General features: G+C 33.8%; 1 non-coding gene across 1 annotated transcript; it reads left to right on the top strand.

Annotated features, from left to right (window-relative positions):
• The first annotated feature begins 355 nt into the window (after window positions 1-355).
• On the top strand, window positions 356-462 carry LOC141615584 (small nucleolar RNA R71). The gene has a single exon (XR_012529999.1). It is a non-coding gene; the product is annotated as a small nucleolar RNA R71 (small nucleolar RNA).
• Window positions 463-13,281: the final 12,819 nt, after the last annotated feature.

Genomic DNA, 13,281 nt, shown 5'->3' with positions numbered 1-13,281 from the left:
ATGAGCGGCATAATGACCCGCACCTCCACAACCGTCACAAACGATGATTTGACTTGTTAAAGACACGACATTGAGTTGTTGAAGGGAATCTTTAGCATCTCTTTCCGCCAATTGTTGTTGGAGCAAGGCAATTTGAGCTAGCAAAAGGGATTTGTTGGAGGATTCTTCTTTACCTTTGGATGGCACAACTCGGGAATTGACATATTGGGCATCATGGACCGCCATAGATTCGATCGTGGCATGAGCAAGGTCGGTGTCAATTTGATTAAAACACCCATTGTTGGCGGAATCAAGAATCCTTCGGGACTCGGCACAACATCCATTGTAGAATGTTATTGCTAGAAACCAATCATCTAGCCCATGATGTGGGCATTGTCTTTGAAGCTCTTTGTACCTCTCCCAAGCCTCATATAAGCTCTCAAGAGCTTGTTGACGGAATCCGGTAATTTGGCTCCTCAAAGTTTGAGTTTTCTCCGGTGGAAAAAACTTTTGATAGAAAGCAAGAGCCAAAGTCTCCCAATTGGTGATTCCCATGGCGGTGCGGTCAAGGCTATTGATCCAAATCTTGGCCTTGTCCTTCAAAGAAAAAGGGAAAAGTATTTCCCTTATTTGGGCTTGGGTAACACCCGTTTGACGGATCATGGAGCAATAGTCACAAAAGTTTTGCACATGCAAATTGGGATCCTCCAAGGGACTTCCCCCAAATTGCTTCCTCTCCACAAGGCTAATGAAAGCCGGCTTGATCTCGAATTCCGGTGCGGTGATTTGAGTGGTTGTGATTCCGGCCGGAAGCATGGCCGCGGTGGGCTTTGAGTGATCGGAAAGTATCACCATCTTTTTGGTAGTAGATGGTGATGGTGGTGGGGATGATAAACTTAAAACCTCCTCCTCTTCAAGGGCCTCTAGATCGTCCAAGTAAGACTTTCTAGCACATTCGGCTTGTACGGGAGAAGAGGCTTATTTCACTTCCTTCCAAAACTGTCGTCTTCTCCTAAATGTTTTCTCGGGATCGGAATCCGGTGAAAGCAATTCTCCACTACGAGAGGACCTGGGCATAAGACAACAATTTCTAGAGAAGTGATAAGTAACGGTCTCAAGGAACAAGTGTTCCCCAAGACAAAGGAAAACAAGATAAAAATCGACAATTCAAAAAGGAATAAAACTGTTTCCCCGGCAACGGCGCCAAAATTTGATAGGCTTATCGCGTACCTATGCAAAAATAAATTCCCTAAACACAAGTAAATGTAGTAATAGGGGTCGAACCACAAGGAAACGGGAATTGCGTCGTGAATTGCTATGGGTAGATTTTTATCAAGGTCGACTTCGATTTGGGTTTTGTTTGTTGGTTGATGATTAATAAAAACTATGATGTAAGCTATATAATTAAAAGGAGAGTCTAAGGGGTTCGGGTCACACATGCAAGGGTAAAAATACGATCATGATAAATTCGGAAATAACATTGTCAATTGCTTAGGCTTAGAGACACCCATCTTACGATATTAGTGTCAACCATAGACCGGGTCCTAGAGAAACTCTCGTCCATGACTAGGTCGTCCTACTATACATGCTTAGTCTAATTCAATTATGTGCCTCTCGACTTATAGAACGAATGAACAAACTTAATCAATTGAATAAGGCCTTAAACAAAGATTAAACGTTATGGCACAAGCATGTGATAGAAGTAATTTGAACAATATTATTATTAACCTATTTTATCATGTTATGTACTTGATTTTGCATGGCTCCCCTAACCCTTAGACTAGGAAATTTAGCTACTCATGTTAAGGTATAAATTGCAAACTAAATTATAAGAAATGTTAAACATGGTTATATGATTTATATAAATTAGATGATATAACATGTGGAAAGAACAATGCTAATGTAAAATAAAATGCTTGATTATAATAACTATGTGGTAACTAAAATAATAATGTAAATTGCAAACTTGAAATTAGAAATACCTTATAAAGGAGAACTTGTATGGAAGAACAAATAACAAATAACCAAAAGCTTGAATATCAAATGCTTGAGAATATCTTGAAGTACAAAATGTTGAAAGATTAACTATGGAATGCTTAACTAATTGTAAACTAAAAGGAGAAAACTAATGAGAGAAATTATAATGCTTGAGGCTATTGTAAGTATACTTGGACGTAAAAATTGGATGCCTAAAACCTTGTAATACCTCTCCTATTTATAGGAGAGGAGAAAGAAACGTAAACTTGCAAGATGCATGTGGCCCCGATCGGGTCGTGTGTTTCCGGGTATTTTCTCTTAATTCCTCACTTAATTGCTTGAGGAATCCTAAGAGCGTGATTAATGACCCTTAATGCACCCGGGTAAATGCTCCATCTATCATCTTTAGAGCTCCCAAAAAGCATCCTAAGCATGTTGGAATCTTATGCTTTTCACCTTGACTTGGACTTGAACATTGGGCTTTGACTTTGATTGTTGGCAACATTTGCATTATACATATTAATCCATCAATTTCTCCATGCAAAACCCAATCCAATGCTCCATGCTTAGTCCAACACTTGGTCTTGATTAGCTTAGTGAACTTGGTGTATAAAATGATAGGAAAAAGCCTCTAAATGCTTAGATTCCTACAAAACCGTAACAAACACAACAATACACCTAGAACACATGATTAGCTCACAATATACTAATTTAAAGTATGATAGACAATAGAAACCGAGCTAAAATGAGGGATAGAAGTATATATAAAATGAACATATCACCTTGGTGATATAAGCAGTATTTGTTGCCCTTCCAGAGGTTCACCTGTTTCTCTAATGGTGGATCCGGAGTCGGCTCTATTGGATGTAGCTTGCCTTGGGCAGAAAGTCTCTTCAAAGCATCGGCATAAGACATGCCTAAATCGGTAAGCACCCTTTGATGCCTCCCAGGTTTCCTTTCAACTGTTTTTGGCTTTCTAGGATGATGGTTATTGCAAGAGGTAAGCTTTGGACGACCTAGACTAGAGGTTTCTCCAGGTGGTGTGTTCTTTTCCACCATCCCATTTTCAAGGGTGAGGACGTGAATGCTCAAATTTTCCACTGTAACTTGAACTCGTAGGACCATGACATAAACATCTTGGAGAGACACAGTGATTGTGGCTTGAACTGCTTCGTGACTTTGTTGACTGACGGAACTTCCTGGATTCCTACTCGATAGAAATGACGCGCATTACAACTCGATTCGACATGGGATCACGCATACTAAGGCAACAAATAAAGGAAGGGACAAGTAATAACGTGGATCAGACGACAGATCTAGGCCTGACTTGTGAATTCGTGAAATGTCGTGAATGACTTCTCGTGTTTTGAATTCACGGTGCTTGACTTTAAATTTAGACTCGAGTGTTGACTTTAACAGAGTGACATTTATGTGGTTGACTGGATTGATGGGATTAACGACACATGTTGGTTCTAGACTCGAGATTTGCTTATAGGTGTTAAGAAGACTGCTGTAGTTTAGACTCAAATATGAGGCCCATTGAGACTCGTGTGTTGAGCCTCGGAACGTGTGACTCGAGGTGTCGGAAATGTTTGGATCCTAACTGAATTGGGGTAGGGGTCCATAATGACGGCGTGACGCCTTAGGACTTGACTTGAATTTGAAAAGACCCAAAATGTAAAGGAAGACGGGTTCATGACTCGACGGAGTTCCGACTAGGACATAGTCGGTTTGAATTTTGACTCTAACTTAGCCCAATTAAATTTACATATTTACATTTACATGGTTTGAAAATATTTTGGTTTAATTTTTTTTCTTTTTTTTCGGACTTTTTATTTTTCGGTTTTTTATTGGACTTTTTTTTACGTTTTTTTTGTGTTTTTTTTGGATTTTTTTTTACTTTGTTTGTTTTTTGTATTGGTTTTGAAATGGGTTTGAGGCCCGAAGTTTGACTCGACATTTGGACAGAGTTTTGGTTTTGTTTTGTGCTGTTTTGAAAGTGTTTACATTTTGAGAAGGATTTTATTTTACAAAAGTTTGTCATGGCTTCGTTTACAAAATGGTGATCACATATGATATAAGCATTTATACAGGCATTATAACGGTATGCTGAGTGCATTTAAAAGGGTTTTGGTTTAAAGGGTGGGTTGCCATACCGAACAATCAAACCCGGGGTCTGTGGAGAGGCTCGTACCAAACAGGAGTAAGGCCGATTCCTAGTCCATTCCCTCGAGTAGTGAAAGCCCTTGATACAAACAGGAGTAAGCATCATGTTATGGTTGATGTCAATCGTTATCCATCCTTAGGCCCAAATAAGAATTTGGACCGTGTAGATGGGACGATTGGTCGAATGGGTTGGGTTGGGCCTAGGAAGGCCGAATAAAACGGTCTTGGAAGACCGAGTTATGAAAATCGACAACTGTCTTGTACAAACTATTCCCTAACCTTTTTCAAGTTTCACCCTTGGCAACACGTAAGTGTATTAATCCCAGCAGAGTCGTCAAACTGTGGAAGCGGGCCCACGGGGGCGAAAAGCGAAGCAAGCTTTTCTTTTGTTGCATTTGTGGACTCGCCACCAATTTATTGTGGAAAATTGGAAATCGTTCGAATACTTCGCGTCATGTCAAGACACAAAGTAGTGACATAGACACCAAGAACTCGTTACCCTTAGCATTCTATGTCTAGAATGACTCTCGTCGATGCCAATGAACACGGATGTTCACAGAGATCTGGAGTAAGGGGTGAAGGTACGTATTAAGAAGCTCTTTTGATCGAACACCTAATCCCGCCCGCCTCGATAGCGGCCTCTACTAATGATTAGGGAAATTGTCTATACTCGATATGTTATCGATTACATGCATGCAATGCAACATCCAATAAATTAATCCTAGCATGTGAGAATTAACTAAGTCGGTGAACACGTAATTTAACATGCAATTGAGTCGAAGTAGGGATTTAATGTTGATTACATGTGAGAGCATACAAACAATAATAAAGAGATACAATAATAATACAATAAAGGAAAATTACAATAATTACATTGGATTAATTGATTTATGTCGAAAATACATTTAAAACGGATGGTTTGAGAAAAGAAAAGGAAAATAAATTAGGTTAGAAAATAAACAGATTAGTAGGTGATAATACGATTAATAGTAAATTAATACGTATGCTAATAAACTAGGTCAAGGCAGAAACGGGAGTTCAGAGACAGAAATAAACTCGGAACAGGCGCAGCAGAGCTGCGTCCCTTGGAAGAGGCGCAGCAGTCGCTGCGTCTATTCCTGACCTGAATTCTGGCTGTGAAGCCGAAATTGCAAATCGTTAATGTTCATTGGTGATTTTAATGCTTGATTATATTATTTGACTCGGATGGAAGTGATTTAATATATTAATCTAAATTATTGATCAATGGAAGAACAATATCACCATTTTTGTTCAATAAGATACCAAAGTGGATGATTGACTCATTCGTCTTTGACGGATAGGCCTATATTGAAATTGAAGGGTACTCATTTAAACTAGAAGTCAAATTAACCGAAGACTTACATATGAATTGGTCATGAAAACAGTAAAACATGGATGGAATTAATTAGGATGAATTATTTACAAGATTAATAAGTTAATGACGGATTAAACAAATTAAGACTAATTAACTAGGTTATTAATGACGAACTAATGATGGCAATGACGATGAACAACAGATGAAAATATATCAATGATGAATTCCAGAGACTCAATATTAACGAATCGAATCCCTAAAAACCGAATTGATTTTAATGACGAAAACCCGCAAATATGAATTATAAGGGATTTAAGTCAGGAATTTAAAAGATGAATTAGATACTAATAATGAATTACATGTTAGAATTATCATATTAGAATTATCGTGTTAAAAAGAACAATGAACAATTGAAGACGAAACAAAACAAATAGACATACAAAAGACGAAGGAAGAAGAAAGGAAGCAGGAACTGCGGCAGCCTCAGGAAGAGGCGCAACAGGTGTTGCGTCCCTTCGAAGAGGCGCAGCAGTTGCTGCGTCCTTTCTAGACGTTTGTCTCCTGTAAATCCGTAAAATGGGTTTAAAACAATGTTTTACAAATCGGTTTTTTTAAACGTATTTTCGACGTAAATCTTACATTAATGATTACAAAAATAAATAACAATAATAAAATAAGGATTATACACTCTCAGACTTACATGTTTGACGAAACGATATGAACTAAGTTAACGTTTAGTGATGCTCGACTCTAATGTACGACGAAAGTGCCCTCTAGGAGGAAAACGAATAAGATTGATTAAAGTTGATTGATTGTGGAGTTGGTCAAATTGGTCGGTCATGCAAAACGAGGCTGGTACTCAGAAAGATCCGAGCTTACGTGGTCGAAAGTTCAAGCACGTAGACGCCAAAAAGTAAGAACGTGGGCTTAGAATGCAAAGGGAGAAGAGAAGGGCGGACACTCGCGTGAGAAATATGTGAGACCGAAGGTCTCTATTTATACTAATCACGGAATTAGGGTTTAGGAAAGGAGAGAAAGATCCGGAAATAACCGACTTAGGTTAAACATGGAAACTTGGATAAAAAGAAAACCTAGAGGAAAAGGCGCAGCAGGTGCTGCGTCCCTTGGAAGAGGCGCAGCACTTGCTGCGTCCTTTCCTTAGCGGGTTCCTCCTGCGCAAGAAAGCGCGTTTGACAGCCTGTCGTATTTTAGGCATAACTTTCTCTAAAAGACTCGGAATAAGGTGATTTCGGTGGCGTTGGAAAGACAAAAGAAAGATCCAGAACTTTCTATGAAATAAGACTGATCCAAAAAAGTCGTTATCACCTCGTAAAACGGGCCTAAAGTTCGGATTGTCATTTTAGCTAAATGAATTACACATTTTGTAATGTAAACTTTAAGTTTAGACCAAAGAAGTGACATGTGACTCAAAATGAGATATACCCGTAACATTTTATGACATCCTAACCATAGGTAGACAAGCACATTGCTTTGACTCGGGATTTGACGGTTTTAGGAAATGAAGACGGTTTTTGACCCGGACTCCAAATGTACTCTAATTACCGCCAAAACGACCGTAATGACACCTAGATGACGACCATGAGGTAGACACAAGTATTTGAGCTATCACTTGGCGATAAACTTACAAACTGTCATAAATCGTTCCGTGTACCAAACATGCGGCCCAATCATCACCGGGTAGCTTGCGGGAAGTGCAGAAATGAGGTATCTACTGTTTGATAGCCGATGGCTTCAACTTACCTCCTTCATTCGAAAGGATGAGATAGGTTGGTCCTACACTAGAGGATCAACCTAGTTTTCTTACCTAATCAAAAAAAAAAAAAAAAAAAAAACTAATTTGACAAAAATTGTATTTGTATACACGTGTCTAATAAAAGCAAATTGTGTCAAGGGTGATGTAAGTACAACAATTTCAACCATTCACTGCATGTCAGAAGGGCATTGAGGTAAGCGTCAAAGACTTAGTGCTATAATCAATAGACAATGCAAAACGAACTTTCCGCGGCATCTATCATTGTTAGTGTCATCCAACAAACCCTAATTTATTTAATTAAATTTAATTAATTCAATAAAACTCAACAAAAAATATTACTATTTGATAAACAAATAAATTACTTCATTAATTGAAAAATTAGGATCCATTGTTCACTTCCTTAGAGCGATTAGATTAGGTTTTAGGAAAAACTAGGTTGAAAGCCCGTGCGTTGCAACGGGTTAATTAACTTGGTTATAATGAAAAAAATGTTCTAAAACTTTAATGTTTACATGATAATCATTTGTTTACATATTATTAAAATATCTCTTTCAAAGAAAATAAATTATAAATACATACATGTCTACCGTTTATTGATTATGCGAGAAAAATTAATAATAAATAAATTTTTTTATTAAAGAGATAATAATAGAAACTCTAATAAGAGATCTCTAATAAGACAATACTTAAGAGACTCAAAAAAATTTTGGTTGATATTTAAGTGCCAAAGATGACTCCTATTTATAATCATAGGTTCACCCTACCTTATAGTAATTTTCCGATGTGGGACAATTCGACTATTTATACATTATATATTAACACCACCTATATTGTTTTTCAATATGGAACAAATAACATTGTCAGAAATACACTATGTTTTTCGCATCCAGTTCGACATCCAACCCGATTAATAATGAGAAAATAATATGCTATGTTCGTATGATTTTTCTATACTTATATATATGATATGATGTTTTTTCTAAGTATATTATTTGCCCCACATTGAAAAATAATGTAGGTGTGGTGAATATTACATATAAATAGTTGAATTGTCCCACCTGAGACGATTATCAAGGTGGAGTTTCCTAAAAATTAATGTAGAATCTTTTAATTATTATAATTTAATATTTATTATATTATATTATATTTAAGTGATATTTCTAATTTTTATATAAAAAATTATACATTTCATTTGATATGTGGTAACAAATGCTATCATTAGAGTATCGATTTCATATAATTTGTTAATATAAAAAATTGTGTACTTTTTAATGTTCCACATTAAAAATGAGATATACCCGTAACATTTTATGACATCCTAACCATAGGTAGACAAGCACATTGCTTTGACTCGGGATTTGACGGTTTTAGGAAATGAAGACGGTTTTTGACCCGGACTCCAAATGTACTCTAATTACCGCCAAAACGACCGTAATGACACCTAGATGACGACCATGAGGTAGACACAAGTATTTGAGCTATCACTTGGCGATAAACTTACAAACTGTCATAAATCGTTCCGTGTACCAAACATGCAGCCCAATCATCACCGGGTAGCTTGCGGGAAGTGCAGAAATGAGGTATCTATAGTTTGATAGCCGATGGCTTCAACTTACCTCCTTCATTCGAAAGGATGAGATAGATTGGTCCTACCCTAGAGGATCAACCTAGTTTTCTTACCTAATCAAAAAAAAAAAAAAAAAAAAAAAACAAACAAACTAATTTGACAAAAATTGTATTTGTATACACGAGTCTAATAAAAGCAAATTGTGTCAAGGGTGATGTAAGTACAACAATTTCAACCATTCACTGCATGTCAGAAGGGCATTGAGGTAAGCGTCAAAGACTTAGTGCTATAATCAATAGACAATGCAAAACGAACTTTCCGCGGCATCCATCATTGTTAGTGTCATCCAACAAACCCTAATTTATTTAATTAAATTTAATTAATTCAATAAAATTCAACAAAAAATATTACTATTTGATAAACAAATAAATTACTTCATTAATTGAAAAATTAGGATCCATTGTTCACTTCCTTAGAGCGATTAGATTAGGTTTTAGGAAAAACTAGGATGAAAGCCCGTGCGTTGCAACGGGTTAATTAACTTGGTTATAATGAAAAAAATATTCTAAAACTTTAATGTTTACATGATAATCATTTGCTTACATATTATTAAAATATCTCTTTCAAAGAAAATAAATTATAAATACATACATGTCTACCGTTTATTGATTATGCGAGAAAAATTAATAATAAATAAATTTTTTTATTAAAGAGATAATAATAGAAACTCTAATAAGAGATCTCTAATAAGACAATACTTAAGAGACTCAAAAAAAAATTTGGTTGATATTTAAGTGCCAAATTTATAATCATAGGTTCACCCTACCTTATAGTAATTTTCCGATGTGGGACAATTCGACTATTTATACATTATATATTAACACCACCTATATTGTTTTTCAATATGGAACAAATAACATTGTCAGAAATACACTATGTTTTTCGCATCCAGTTCGACATCCAACCCGATTAATAATGAGAAAATAATATGCTATGTTCGTACGATTTTTCTATACTTATATATATGATATGATGTTTTTTCTAAGTATATTATTTGTCCCACATTGAAAAATAATGTAGGTGTGGTGAATATTACATATAAATAGTTGAATTGTCCCACCTGAGACGATTATCAAGGTGGAGTTTCCTAAAAATTAATGTAGAATCTTTTAATTATTATAATTTAATATTTATTATATTATATTATATTTAAGTGATATTTCTAATTTTTATATAAAAAATTATACATTTCATTTGATATGTGGTAACAAATGCTATCATTAGAGTATCGATTTCATATAATTTGTTAATATAAAAAATTGTGTACTTCTTAGTATGTTATATGTTCCACATTAAAACATAATCTAGTGTGATGAATATACTGCATATATAAATAATAAAATTGTCCCACATCGAAAGATTAACATAAGAGGGGGTGATCCCATGATTATAAATAGGAGCCATCCTGGAAAAGAGATTATATATAATGTATAAATATACGTGTAAATGATAATAAATCTATACTCTAATGGTAACAATTTTTTTTACCACGAATCTAATAATATAATTTTCATAGTTTTTTTAAAGATACTTTTTGGTCAAATGAAATGAAAAAGCTTTTATATAAAAATTATAAACTATCACTTGAGTATAACATAGGAAATACGTGCGTGTTATAATAATTAAAACATTCTCCACATTATTTTTAATATCATATTATGGAGATAATGATATAAACTCCTAAGAACTCTCTAAGATAATATTTGAGAGAATCAAAAGATTTTGGATTGATATCTAAGTTCAAAGGATGCCTTCTATTTATAATCATAAGTCCACCCACCTTTTGTTAATCCTTCGATATGGGACAATCCTATTATTTATATGTTCAATGTGGGGCATATAACATACTTATGGTTGCATGGTTGGCTAATATGGAATGGATTGAATCAATTCAAATGTTTGGTTGGGTGATTTTGGAGGAGTTGGATACTCAATAGATTCTAACTCCATCTCAACCCCTTGAAAACTCACATCCACCTTCCCCCCTTTAATAAACTTCATTCTTCCCTTTACTTATTTAGATTGAATCAAATAACTTTGAGATGAAATGAAGTTGGAATCTCATACATCTATGATATCATACTCCGTTCCATTTCATTCCTTCATCTCGAACCAAACGACTCCTAAGAAATATATCATCTTTAATATATGCAAATAATATGAAATCCATACTCCAATAATAACAATTTTTTTTTACCATGAATCTAATTATATTATTTTCATAATTTTTTTTTACCATATCATATGATCACCCCATCTTATAGTAATTTCCGATGTAGGAAAATTTTACTCTTTATACATTATATATTAACAACACCTAAATTATTAATGTGGACAAATAACGCACTAAGAAGTAAGAAGTACACCATCTTTTTTCGGACCTAGTTTAACATCCAACCCGATTAATACTATACTATGTTCATATTTTTTTTCTTTTTTTTATCAATTAAAATATGTGCAGATGGTAAGAAATCTTTACTCTAATGATAGCATTTTTTTTATCACAAATCTAATTATATAATTTTCATAATTTTTTAACGATACTTTTGCAAATGAAATGTAAAAAATATAAAAAATATATATTATAATAATTAAAATATCCTCCACATTATTTTTTTATATCATAATATGGAGATAATAATACAAAATCTTAAATCTTAATAACTCTCTAAGACAATACTTGAGAGACTCAAAGATTTTGGGTTGATATCTGAGTTCCAATGATGTCTTCTATTTATAATCATAGGATCAGCTCACCTTGTGTTAATCTTTCGATGTGGGAAAATTATAATATTTATACATTCAAGGTAGAACATATAACATATTAAGAAATACAACATCCTAAATATGTGCAAATTATATGAAATCTATACTCTAATGATAGCATTTCTTACTACGAATCTAATTATATTATTTTCATAATTTTTTTACCGACATTATTTTGCCAAATGAAATGTAAAACTTTTTATATGAAAATTAGAAAGATCGCTTGACTATAAAATAGGAAATATATATTATTATAGTAACTAAAAGATTTACCACTTTATTTTTTACATCAAAAATATTATTTATACAACTTTCCTAAATTAATTTGTGATGATGTGGACAGTCTAGAATCGCTCGAAAAAACTCTTATATATATATATATATATATATATATATATATATATATATATATATATATATATATATATATATATATATATATATATAGAGATGAGTTCTTATAAGTCCACAAATTTGGTTGAGTCCCTAAGTTCTAATCTTAGCCACTCATTTTTTAGATGTAACTTCAGTACTTTATGAGTGTAACTTTAATCATTTAAGGCTATTTTTTATATAAAATTTGAATTTATGGCTATTTTTATACAAAATTTTGAATTTATGGCTAACTTTTTAATATTTTTAATATATAAATTTGAATTTATGTAATTTTAACGATTTATGTAATTTCAACATTTTATGAGTGTAACTTTACTGTTTTTTATGTAATTTCAACACTTTTGAGTGTAACTTTTTACATTTTACAAGTGTAACTTTCTTTTGTTTTAAGAGTGTAACTTTAGTATTTTAAGAGTCATTTTTAATGTTAAAATTGAAATTTATGTAATTTTTATTATAGGTTGAATTTATATAATTTTAACACTAAGTTTAATGTAATCCTTGAGTCCATTTTGATTGTAACTTCAGTTCATTAAGAGTGTAACTTCAGTTGGTTACGAGTGTAATTTCAGTCTGTTAAGAGTGTAATTTCAGCTGTTAATTAAGAGTGTAACTTCAGTCTGTTAGGAGTGTAATTTCAATCTGTTAGGAGTGTAATTTCAGCCGTTAAGAGTGTAATTTCGGTCATTTAGAGTGTTCGTTTAGAGCGTAACTCTAGTATGTCAAGAGTGTAACCCTAGTCTGTCAAGGGTGTAACTTTAGTCAACCACCGACAATACCACCACCATCATCCATCCCGTCACCACAACAACCACCACCAACCTAACAACCCCTACCAACCCATTAAAATCAGATCTAAAACGAAAAAAATCAGATCTAAAAACGAAAAAAAAAAATCAACAATAAAAATAGATCTGAAAAAAACCGACAATGAAAATGAGACTAAAAAAACGAGATCAGAAAAAAAAAAAAAAAAAAAAAAGGTGCGGCTAAAAAAACGAGATCTGAAAAAAAAAAAAAGAAGGTGTGGCGGTTGTTGCAACGACACACCACCACAAGACTAGCCCAACGAACACCAACCAAAAAACATCTAAAAAAAGATGAAAACGAGATCTAAAAAAACGAGATCTGAAAAAAAAAAAAAAATGGTGCGGCTAAAAAAACGAGATCTGAAGAAAAAAAAAAAAAAAAAGGTGTGGCGGCTATTGTTGTTGTGGCGGCGGTCATTTGGGGCGGCGGGTCACATTGCATGGCTGTGGC

The sequence above is a fragment of the Silene latifolia genome, chromosome 11 (genome assembly GCF_048544455.1).
Source record: "Silene latifolia isolate original U9 population chromosome 11, ASM4854445v1, whole genome shotgun sequence".
In the NCBI taxonomy this organism is placed as follows: Eukaryota; Viridiplantae; Streptophyta; class Magnoliopsida; order Caryophyllales; family Caryophyllaceae; genus Silene; species Silene latifolia.
The sequence above is the reverse complement of the archived record's forward strand: the minus strand, read 5'-3'. Positions and strand labels throughout refer to the sequence as shown.